Source organism: Arachis stenosperma, chromosome 7 (genome assembly GCF_014773155.1).
Source record: "Arachis stenosperma cultivar V10309 chromosome 7, arast.V10309.gnm1.PFL2, whole genome shotgun sequence".
Classification (NCBI taxonomy): Eukaryota; Viridiplantae; Streptophyta; class Magnoliopsida; order Fabales; family Fabaceae; genus Arachis; species Arachis stenosperma.
The window spans coordinates 39633433-39645350 of record NC_080383.1 but is presented as its reverse complement, the minus strand read 5'-3'; the positions used below and the strand labels follow the sequence as shown (position 1 = coordinate 39645350).

Here is an 11918-nt window from a genome sequence, read left to right as displayed (position 1 = left end):
TTCCTTGAGAAGACGACCCGAGGTTTAAATACTCGATTATCAATTTTAAAAAGGGGTTTGTTACTTGTGACAACCAAAATGTTTGTATGAAAGGACTTTGTTGGTTTAGAAGCTATACTTGTAATGGGAATTTATTCTGAATTCTAGACCATGCAAAAGTTTTCTCATCAGGGCTCTGTTTGACTCTGTACTTAGAGAAGCTCTGCATGCTTACTCTCCCTTGTTATAGAAGGATAGCCGTGTGCCTTAAACACAAGGTAGTCCCCATTCAATTGAAGGACTAATTCTCCTCTGTTAACATCTATCACAGCTTCTGTTGTGGCTAGGAAAGGTCTTCCAAGGATGATGCATTCATCCTCCTCCTTTCTAGTGTCTAAGATTATGAAATCAGCAAGAATGTAAAGGCCTTTAACCTTTACTAACACGTCCTCTACTAATCCATAAGCTTGTTTTACTGACTTGTCTGCCAATTGTAATGAGAATAAGGCAGGCTGTACCTCAATGATCCCTAGTTTCTCCATTACAGAGAGTGGCATAAGATTTATGCCTGACCCTAGGTCACACAGAGCTTTCTCAAAGGTCATGGTGCCTATGGTACAGTGTATTAAGAATTTCCCAGGATCTTGTTTCTTTTGAGGTAAAGTTTGCTGAACCCATGTATCAAGTTCACTAATGAGCAAGGGAGGTTTACCTTCCCAAGTCTCATTACCAAATAACTTGGCATTCAGCTTCATAATGGCTCCTAGATATTGAGCAACTTGCTCTCCAGTTACATCTTCATCCTCTTCAGAGGAAGAATAATCTTCAGATTTCATGAATGGCAGAAGGAGATTTAATGGAATCTCTATGGTCTCTATATGAGACTCAGATTCCTTTGGATCCTCAATAGGGAACTCCTTCCTGCTTGAGAGACGTCCCATGAGATCTTCCTCATTGGGATTCGCGTCCTCTCCCTCCTTTTTGCATTCGGCCATGTTGAGTATATCAATGGCCTTACACTCTCTCTTTGGATTCTCTTCTGTATTGCTTGGGAGAGTACTAGGAGGGGTTTCAGTAACTTTCTTACTCAGCTGGCCTACTTGTGCCTCCAAATTTCTAATGGAGGATCTTGTTTCACTCATGAAACTTAAAGTGGCCTTAGACAGATCAGAGACTAGATTAGCTAAATTAGAAGTGCTTTGCTCAGGATTCTCTGTCTGTTGCTGAGAAGATGATGGAAAAGGCTTGCTATTGCTGAGCCTAGTTCGTCCACCATTATTAAAGCCTTGTTGAGACTTTTGTTGATCCTTCCAAGAGAAATTTAGATGATTTCTCCATGATGAATTGTAGGTGTTTCCATAAGGTTCACCTAAGTAATTTACCTCTGCTATTGCAGGGTTATCAGGATCATAAGCTTCTTCTTCAAAAGATGCTTCTTTAGTACTGTTGGATGCATTTTGCCATCCATTCAGACTTTGGAAAATCATGTTGACTTGCTGAGTCAACATTTTATTCTGAGCCAATATGGCATTCAGAGCATCAATCTCAAGAATTCCCTTCCTCTGAGGTGTCCCATTATTCACGGAATTCCTCTTAGAAGTGTACATGAACTGGTTATTTGTAACCATGTCAATAAGTTCTTGAGCTTCTGCAGGCGTTTTCTTTAGGTGAATGGATCCACCTGCAGAATGGTCCAGTGACATCTTAGAGAACTCAATCAGACCATAATAGAATATATCCAGAATGGTCCATTCTTAAAGCATGTCAAAAGGACACCTTTTGGTCATCTGCTTGTATCTCTCCCAAGCTTCATAGAGGGATTCACCATCTTTTTGTTTGAATGTCTGAACATCCAATCTAAGCTTGCTCAGCTTTTGAGGAGGAAAGAATTTAGCCAAGAAGGCTGTGACCAACTTATCCCAGGAGTCCAGGCTATCCTTAGGTTGTGAATCCAACCATGTTCTAGCTCTGTCTCTTACAGCAAAAGGGAAAAGCATGAGCCTGTAGACTTCAGGATCTACTCCATTCGTCCTTACAGTCTCACAAATCTGCAAAAACTCAGTTAAAACCTGATAGGGATCTTCTGATGGAAGTCCATAAAACTTGCAGTTTTGTTGCATTAGAGCAACTAGTGAGTTTTCAGCTCAAAATTGTTTGCCCCAATGGTACGGATTGAGATGCTTCTTCCATCAAACTTGGAAGTAGGTGTAGTGTAATCACCAAGCATCCTCCTTGCATTATTGTTGTTAGGTTCGGCTGCCATCTCCTTCTCTTGTTCGAAAATTTCAGTAAGGTTATCTCTGGATTGTTGTAATTTAGCTTCTCTTAGTTTTCTCTTCAGAGTCCTTTCAGGTTCTGGATCAGCTTCAACAAGAATGCCTTTTTCCTTGTTCCTGCTCATATGAAAGAGAAGAGAAGAGAAAAAGAAGAGGAATCCTCTATGTCACAGTAAAGAGGTTCCTTATTATTAGTAGAAGAAGAAAGGGAATAAGGGTGAAGAAGAATGGAGAATCCAAACACAAGAGTGAGGATAGAGGCAGTGATTTGAGATGAAGAAAAGTGTTAGTGAATAAATAAATAAATAGAAGAAGAGGAGAGGGAAGGAATTTCGAAAATAAATTTTGAAAAAGTAGTTAGTGATTTTTGAAAGTTAAAGGTGAGATAGAATTAAAATTAAAATTTAAAACAATTAGTTAATTAAAAAGAATTTTGAAAAAGGGATGTGATGAGCGGATAATTTATACGCTTTTTGGCATTATTTTTAGGTAGTTTTTAGTATGATCTAGTTACTTTTAGGGATGTTTTCATTAGTTTTTATGCTAAATTCACATTTCTGGACTTTACTATGAGTTTGTGTGTTTTTCTATGATTTCAGGTATTTTCTGGTTGAAATTGAGGGACCTGAGCAAAACTCTGATAGGAGGCTGACAAAGGACTGCTGATGCTGTTGGAATCTGACCTCCCTGCACTCAAAATGAATTTTCTGGAGCTACAGAACTCCAAATGGCGCGATCTCAACGGCTTTAAAAAGTAGACATTCAGAGCTTTCCAGCAATATATAATAGTCCATACTTTATTCGTAATTAGATGATGTAAACTGGCGCTCAACGCCAGTTCCATGCTGCATTCTGGAGTCAAACGCCAGAAACACGTCACGAACCAGAGTTGAACGCCCAAAACATGTTACAACTTGGCGTTCAACTCCAAGAGAAGCCTCAGCTCGTGGATAGATCAAGCTCAGCCCAAGCACACACCAAGTGGGCCCCGGAAGTGAATTTATGCATCAATTACTTACTTCTGTAAACCCTAGTAGCTAGTTTAGTATAAATAGAACTTTTTACTAGTTTATTAGAAGTCTTTGACTATCTAGCCTTTTTACCACGTTTGGGGGCTGGCCATTCGGCCATGCCTGGACCTTCACTTATCTTTTTTCAACGGTGGAGTTTCTACACACCATAGATCAAGGGTGTGAAGCTCTGCTGTACCTCGAGTTTTAATGCAATTACTACTATTTTCTATTCAATTCGACTTATTCTTATTCTAAGTTATTCGTTGCACTTCAACATGATGAATGTGATGATCCGTGACACTCATAATCATTCTCACCTATGAACGCGTGACTGACAACCAGTTCCGTTCTACCTTAGACCGGGCGCAAATCTCTTGGATTCCTTAATCAAAATCTTCGTGGTATAAGCTAGAATTGATGGCGGCATTCATGGGAATCCGGAAAGTCTAACCTTGTCTGTGGTATTCCGAGTAGGATTCTGGAATTGAATGACTGTGACGAGCTTCAAACTCGCGATTGCTAGGCATGATGACAAACGCAAAAGAATCAAGGGATTCTATTCCAACATGATTGAGAACCGACAGATGATTAGCCGTGCTGTGATAGAGCATTTGGACCATTTTCACTGATAGGATGGGATGTAGCCATTGACAACGGTGATGCCCTACATACAGCTTGCCATGGAAAGGAGTAAGAAGGATTGAAGGAAGGCAGTAGGAAAGCAGAGATCCAACAGGGACAAGCATCTCCAAACACTTATCTGAAATTCCCACCATTGAATTACATGAGTAACTCTATCTTTATTTTCTATTTATTATTTATTATTATTCAAAAATCCAATAATCTCTTAATATAGTTAAATCTGCCTGACTGGGATTTACAAGATGACCATAGCTTGCTTCATACCAACAATCTCTGTGGGATCGACCCTTACTCACGTAAGGTATTACTTGGACGACCTAGTACACTTGCTGGTTAGTTGTGCGGAGTTGTGACTAAGTGTGATTCACGTTTGAGAGCGCTACCAAGTCTTTGGAGCCATTGTTGATGATCACAATTTCGTCCACCAAGTTTTTGGCGCCGTTGCCGGGGATTGTTCGAGTTTGGACAACTGACGGTTTATCTTGTTGCTCAGATTAGATAATTTTCCTTTTTGTTTTATTATCAAAAAATTTTTCAAAAATTTTTCATAAAAATTTATCCCTATTTTCGAAAAAAAAGTTTTTAATTAAAAATAAATTATTCTATGGCTTCAGAATTTTTAAGAATGGATTCTAGAGTTTCATGAAGCATGTTGAATCCTAGCTGGCTGTAAAGCCATATCCAAATCCTTTTGGAATGAGACTTCAACTAATCACTTCAATGCATGTAATACCATCCTAAAGCTGGCTGGCTATTAAGCCATGTCCAACCCTTGGATTGGAGCTTTAGGCTAACTTTGAAAGATTCCTGGAATTCTTCTTAAAATTTTTGAATTTCTGATTTTCCTTTTCCTATATGTTTTTTCAAAAAATATAAAATAAAATACAAAAAAAATCATAAAATCATAAAAATCAAAAATATTTTGTGATTCTTGTTTGAGTCTTGTGTCAATTTTTAAGTTTGGTGTCAATTGCATGTTTCTAAAATTCTCTTGCATTTTTCGAAAATTCATGCATTCATAGTGTTCTTCATGATCTTCAAGTGTTCTTGGTGTTCATCTTGACATTCATAGTGTTCTTGCATGCATTAAGTGTTTTGATCCAAAATTTTTATGATTTGGGTCATATTTGAGTTTTTCTCTCTCCTCATTAAAAATTCAAAAATAAAAAAAATATCTTTTCCTTTTTTTCTCTCAAAATTTCAAAAATTTGGGATGACTTAATCAAAAATTTTTAAAATTAGTTGTTTCTTGTAAGTCAAGTCAAATTTTCAAATTTTAAAAATCTTATATTTTCAAAACTTTTTCAAAAATCAAATCTTTTTCATGTTTTTTTTATTAATTTTCGAAATTTTTTTTTAAATTATTTTTCAAAAATCTTTTTCTTAATTTTATCTTTATTTTCAAAAATTATGCTAACAATTAATATGAGTGATTCAAAAAAATTTGAAGTTTGTTACTTTCTTGTTAAGAAAGGTTCAATCTTTAAATTCTAGAATCATATCTTTTAGTTTCTTGTTAGTCAAGTAATTAATTTTAATTTTAAAAATTAAATCTTTTCTAACCATATCTTTTTAATTATATCTTTTTATCTTATCTTTTATATCATATCTTTTTCAAAATTTTATCTTTTTAAAAAATTTGATTTTAAAATATCTTTTCTGACTTCTTATCTTCTTATCTTTTCAAATTTGATTTTAATATCTCTTCCAACTAATTATTTGACTTTTTGTTTGTTTCTTATCTTTTTCAAAACCACCTAACTACTCTCCCCTCTCTAATTTTCGAAAATACCTCCCTCTTTTTCAAAAAAATTCTTTTTAATTAACTAATTGTTTTAAATTTTAATTTTAATTCTATCTCATCTTTAATTTTCGAAAATCATTAACTCCTTTTCAAAGTGAATTTTCGAATTCTCTCTCTCATCTTCTATTTATTTATTCATTTACTAACACTTCTCACTACAAGAAAAATACCCATTCAGCCACACTTTTTTTAAACTACATTTGAAAAGCGTAGCCTATTCTATGAATAGGCTACGCTTTTCTCCGTGTTGTCTTTTTATAAGAGAAAAGAATACACAATTATGGCATCATTTAAAAAGTGTAGCCTTAGGTATTATAGAAATCACTTATAAAGCGTAGCCGTAGATTGATACCTATAGATTCACTTTTTGCATCAAAGGGAACGCTTTTAGAGGGTAGCCTATTTATTAAGTTTTGGGTGCATTTTAAAAGTGATGCCTAATGTATATAGAACTAAAAACTTAACACTTGTAAATTTTTTTCCCTCTTAACACTTGTAAATTTTTTCCCTCTTAAGTTTTTATCCAGCTCACACTTAGTGAAAATTTTCCCTCCAAGAGAAGAAAACCCTCATCTATGCTCACAAAGAAAAACCAAGAAAGAAAACCCTCAGCTATGCTCACACCCAGCTCATAAAGAAAACCATTTCACTAAAAGAAAACCTCAGAAAACATTGACTGAACTGAACGAATCGGAGCACCCTCAGCTCGCTCGTCATCACCCTCATCGTCATCGAGCACCCTGCATCGCGAATCGGAGCTCACCACTGACCCCCACTCACCACTCACCGCCACACACCACTCAACACTAACCACTGACTGAACGCTCGAAGCTAAGTCGACCTCTTGCACAGATCGTAGCGCGCCGCCCAGACCGTTCATCTACCTTCGTAGTCCCTGCTCTCACCATCACTGGTCACCATCGTCGTATCTGTGCTCATTGTCGCCGCTCAACCAAGTTGTCTCTGCTCTCACCGTTGCATGTCACCCTTGTTGTCTCTGTGCCGACCGTCGCCGCGCGCCTAGCATCATCGTTCTCTCTGCTCACCATCGTCGAGAAGGTGTGTATAGATTTTCATTTGGTTCTGAATTTGGAGGTTTAGGGTTCCAATTTAGGGTTTTTGATTTGGGGGTTTGGTACACTAATTGCCTGTTATTAGTGAAATCTGAAGTTTGGTTTAGTTCAAGTGATTCAGTTGTTGTTTACTGAAATCTGAATTGAGTAGAGCCTGGAAAAGCTGTCCTTAATGGTGCTCTTCTTTGAATTAAGTTGAAGAACTAATTGAGGATATCGTAGGTAGCAATTTATAACTATTCTGTTGTGTTTCATGAATATAGTTTTCCTTTCTTAGAATCAATGAATAAATTAGTGTGATAGAGAATTTTCTGACTAATATGATATAAGTTAGAAATTAAATTATTGTAGTTGGTCTATCAATTTTTCTTGAACTGTTGCCAGATCTTTCTATTCCCATATGCTCTATTTTAATGTTGACTAAACCTCTATGATAGTGATGCTATTAGCATTAGCACTAAGTCATACTTATTATCATTAGTGGAAAATTACAAATTATAATTTTTTCATCTTCCTGACCTACTTCCTTATATATACGCCTGTTGAATAGTGTTATCAAGTTTAAAAGCATTCAAACTACATTAAACAGTTGAAAGAAAGATCAAAGAAACTATGATACGAAATGCAACATAGTTAATTAGTTATTAGATCTCTGCTTATCTGAGACAAAATCCTACTTAGTTTATTGAAATTCGATTGTTTTTAGGTTTTTTTTATAATACAATATCTAAGAATATCAATATGTATCATTTTTCCTTTTGTTCATGGTTGGTTTTTTCATTAGCTTATTCATTGATACTGAATCCTTGCTAGAAATATCATTTAAATTTTTTTTCCTTTAATCAAAACTCTCAACTTCTAATTCTAGTATCTTTAACATGCAATAGTTAGTTGATGTTAAATTACTAAAATTCTGGGTCAGGTAAGGATCAGGATTCCTAACATCACAGCATGATCTTTTGCAGAAGAATTACTAATTAACTAGATCCTAATTTTGAATGAGTTCAACCATGGTAAGACTTTGACCTATTGAAGCTTAGTCCACTGTAAGACATCAAGCCACAATTTTTTGTAGTTTCCTAAGGAATGCTTGAGCACAATGTTGGTGGGTTTCGATTTGACCAGAGAGGTAGTTCATAGTTGCAAGCTTGATCCTTGTGTTCAGAGAGTTTTATCAGTATGTTAAACTTGTGTTCCATGTGATTGTATTTGTATTTCTCTTACTTGTTTATTTTGAGTTTTTGACCTTAATTATGTGATGAATGTTGCAGGCAAGACGAGCATTGAGGGCAGTGGTGAGGCTGCAGGCTATATTTCGCGGAAGGCTAGCGAGGAAGCAAGCTGCTGTTACTCTAAGGTGCATGCAGCCTCTTGTTCGAGTTCAAGCTCGCTCCGCGCTAGGAATGTGAGGAACTCTCCAGAAGGGAAAGCCGTGCAGACACTATTAGATCAGTACCGCAACCAAGCTGATCCTATCAAGGAGGCTGAGGTATTGTAAAAGCTTTTTAAATTCCTCCCCCCCCAAAAAAGATTCTATAATGGAGAAAAATACTCATATCATCCAAAGATATATACATAACACTCAAGTTAGTCCTGCACTGATCTTAAATGTCATTGTAGTCTCTCTTTTCTAAAATTGATATAAATTTTTAGTTCTCTTAGACATCAATATGTATCATTGCCAACTTACTCATGTCATCAAAGCAAGATCCTTCAATTTTCACTCTTTATACTTGTTTGATTTTGTAGTTGATGGTTTTCCACCTTTTTTAGCAAATTGAGATAAATTTTTTTCTTTTCAAAAATAATCTCCTAAAGATTGGCTCTGTACAGTGATGAGTATAGTTTTGCGCCATGTACTATCTAATTAAGATGCATGCCACTTTATTATTGTGATAACAAATGATTATTGTTTGTCTACTTTAACTTTAATCTTTGTTGATTGAGATTCAAGAAACTGCATGTAATTAAACAGGAATAGATTAAAGAGAGGTGGCATTTATTTCTTTGGTATCTTTAATTATAGTAATTAAAAAAGTCAAAACCCAATGAAATTGAAAATGAATTGAATCTGAATTATTTGATTGAAAAAAGGAAACATTAAAACTCTCTCCGCTTAAAATTTCTTGATTCCTTCAAATTTGTGTGAAAAAATCAGCTTGCAAAATATTAAATTAGGACTGTTTCCCTAAAAATTACCATTATTACAACTCTTTTCATTATTAAAGAACATTCTTTGACAACTGGAAAATGATTCTCTTTTTCTTCTGTCTGAGTGGCACTGAGCTGTGAAAAACTGAAAACATTGTTGTGATCTTTGTGTTTATTAGTTTGGGAGATCCCAAATCCCAACTTGATCCTGTGAAGATCTTAGGCTGGATCAAAATAAATGATTTTTTGGAATGGACTCATTCTTTACAATGTCCTCAATAAAGTCCACCCTCGTGCTGTTTATAAAATAGTTTTACACAATAATATTTTGTATTTTACTTAATTAGATTGCCGTTATCTGTTGAATGATTTAATTGCTGCTGCTGCTGCTGGGTCCCAAATCTGTTTGATTATATCAATTTAATTCTTGCTAAATGATGATTGTGCTAAATTCGTGGTTAAATGGTTGGATATGGCAATTACAATTTTTTTTGTCTGTAATTTTTACAGTTATTCGTGGTTAAGGTTGAAGGCAAAAGTTTTTGGTTAAGGTCTTCCAAGAAGATTTTGTCAAAACGTTGATCGTGTCATGGCAAGGTACAATGCATACTTTAATTATTTTGATTTGTTAGTTTTGAAGTTGCAATTTAACTTATTATATTTGTACTATAAATTCTATGTTTCTCTTTATTTGTTTTACCTCAATGGATTTCTAGAGAATCACTTCTAAGACTATGAACTATTTCCCAACCTAGTTACTAGTCTTTGAATGTCCTTTTCATTGCCCATTCCCTTTGTAGCGAATAACACCCTGCCTCCTCTATTCTTCTAATCTTCACTTTGCGACCCCTTATAAATTTTCCGCCTAAAAAATTTAATAATTATCGATTAGGTTTTGTGATATGCCAAAGGATTGGATGGATCTACCGAGGTATAGCGAAGAGTATATCAATGGTGTTATTAGTTTTTTAGACTTTGCATACTCTGAGGGAGAACCGGAGGACGACAAATTCAATGTCCTTGTAAGAGGTGTTGTAACATTAATTGGTATAGAAGAGATGTGGTATTTGACCATTTAGTAGCCGACGGATTTGTTAAGGGATATAGAACATGGATTAATCATGGCAAATGGGCAATCTCGATGGCGGTTGACGATGACACAGATGATGAAGAAGGTGCACGCGATGACATCGAAGGACTGCTTAATGATACATTTGGAGATGTATCTCATGCTGAGGGTGTTACTGTAGGTCAAAATGAAGAGGCTAAAAAGTTTTACAATTTAATAGATGGGGCAAGTCAAGAGTTATACCCGGGTTGCAAGAAATTTTCTACATTATCTTTTACCATCCATCTGTACTTGTTAAAGTGTTTGCACGGTTGGAGCAATGCCTCCTTCACTTCACTTCTTGAGCTATTGAAAGAGGCAATGCCTGACATTAACATACCTTCATCTTTCCATAAGACAAAGTCTATGATAAGAGATTTAGGGTTATAAAAAAATTGATGCTTGTCCTAATGATTGCCTCCTGTATAGAAAAGAACTAAAGGATGAAAAACACTGTCGTGTGTGTGGAACTTCTCGATATACTGAAAATTCCAGTGATAATAGCGAGAACCAACCTGACAAGAAAGGTCGTCTTATTCCTGCAAAGACTCTGAGATACTTTCCTATAATTCCAAGACTTCAGAGATTATTTATGTGCTCAAAAACGGCAGCTAGTCTGAGGTGGCATGATGAGGAGCGCGTAAAAGATGGGACGTTAAAGCATCCTGCTGATGGCTTGGCATGGAAGAACCTTAATGAAATGGATGAAGAATTTGCAAAAGAATCTCGCAATATTAGACTAGGCTTGTCAAGTGATGGGTTCAACCCATTTTGTAGCATGAACATTTCATGGAGCACGTGGCCCGTGATGCTGATGGTATATGATGAGCGGATAATTTGTACGCTTTTTGGCATTGTTTTTAGTATGTTTTTAGTATGTTTTAGTTAGTTTTTAATATATTTTTATTAGTTTTTAGTTAAAATTCACTTTTCTGGACTTTACTATGAGTTTGTGTGTTTTTCTGTGATTTCAGGTATTTTCTGGCTGAAATTGAGGGACCTGAGCAAAAATCTTATTCAGAGACTGAAAAGGACTGCAGATGCTGTTGGATTCTGACCTCCCTGCACTCGAAGTGGATTTTCTGGAGCTACAGAAGCCCAATTGGCGCGCTCTTAACGGCGTTGGAAAGTAGACATCCTGGGCTTTCCATCAATGTATAATAGTCTATACTTTGCCCGAGATTTGATGGCCTAAATTGGCGTTTCAAATCAGCTCAAGAATGCCCGGCGTTTAACGCCGGAACTGGCACAAGAATGGGAGTTAAACGCCCAAACTGGCACAAAAGCTGGCGTTTAACTCCAAGAAGAGTCTCTACACGAAAATGCTTCAATGCTCAGCCCAAGCACATACCAAGTGGGCCCGGAAGTGGATTTTTATGTCATTTACTCACCTTTGTAATTCTTAAGCTACTAGTTCTCTATATATAGGACCTTTTACTATCGTATTCTTATCTGGGTAGCTATCTTTAGTCTTATGCTATCTTAGATCATTGGGGGCTGGCCTCATGGCCATGCCTAGACCTTGTTCTTATGTATTTTCAACGGTGGAGTTTCTACACACCATAGATTAAGGTGTGGAGCTCTGCTGTACCTCGAGTATTAATGCAATTACTATTGTTCTTCTATTCAATTCAGCTTGTTCTTATTCCAAGATATCACTTGTTCTTCAACTTGATGAATGTGATGATCCGTGACACTCATCATCATTCTCACCTATGAACGTGTGACCGTCAATCACCTCCGTTCTACCTTAGATTGGGTGGATATCTCTTGGATTCTTTAACCGAAATCTTCGTGGTATAAGCTAGAATTGATGACTGCATTCAAGAGAATCCGGAAGGTCTAAACCTTGTCTGTGGTATTCTGAGTAGG

General features: G+C 36.1%; 1 non-coding gene across 1 annotated transcript; it reads left to right on the top strand.

Annotated features, from left to right (window-relative positions):
* The first annotated feature begins 1736 nt into the window (after window positions 1-1736).
* Window positions 1737-1844, top strand: LOC130942771 (small nucleolar RNA R71). Its single transcript, XR_009071323.1, has one exon. It is a non-coding gene; the product is annotated as a small nucleolar RNA R71 (small nucleolar RNA).
* Window positions 1845-11918: the final 10074 nt, after the last annotated feature.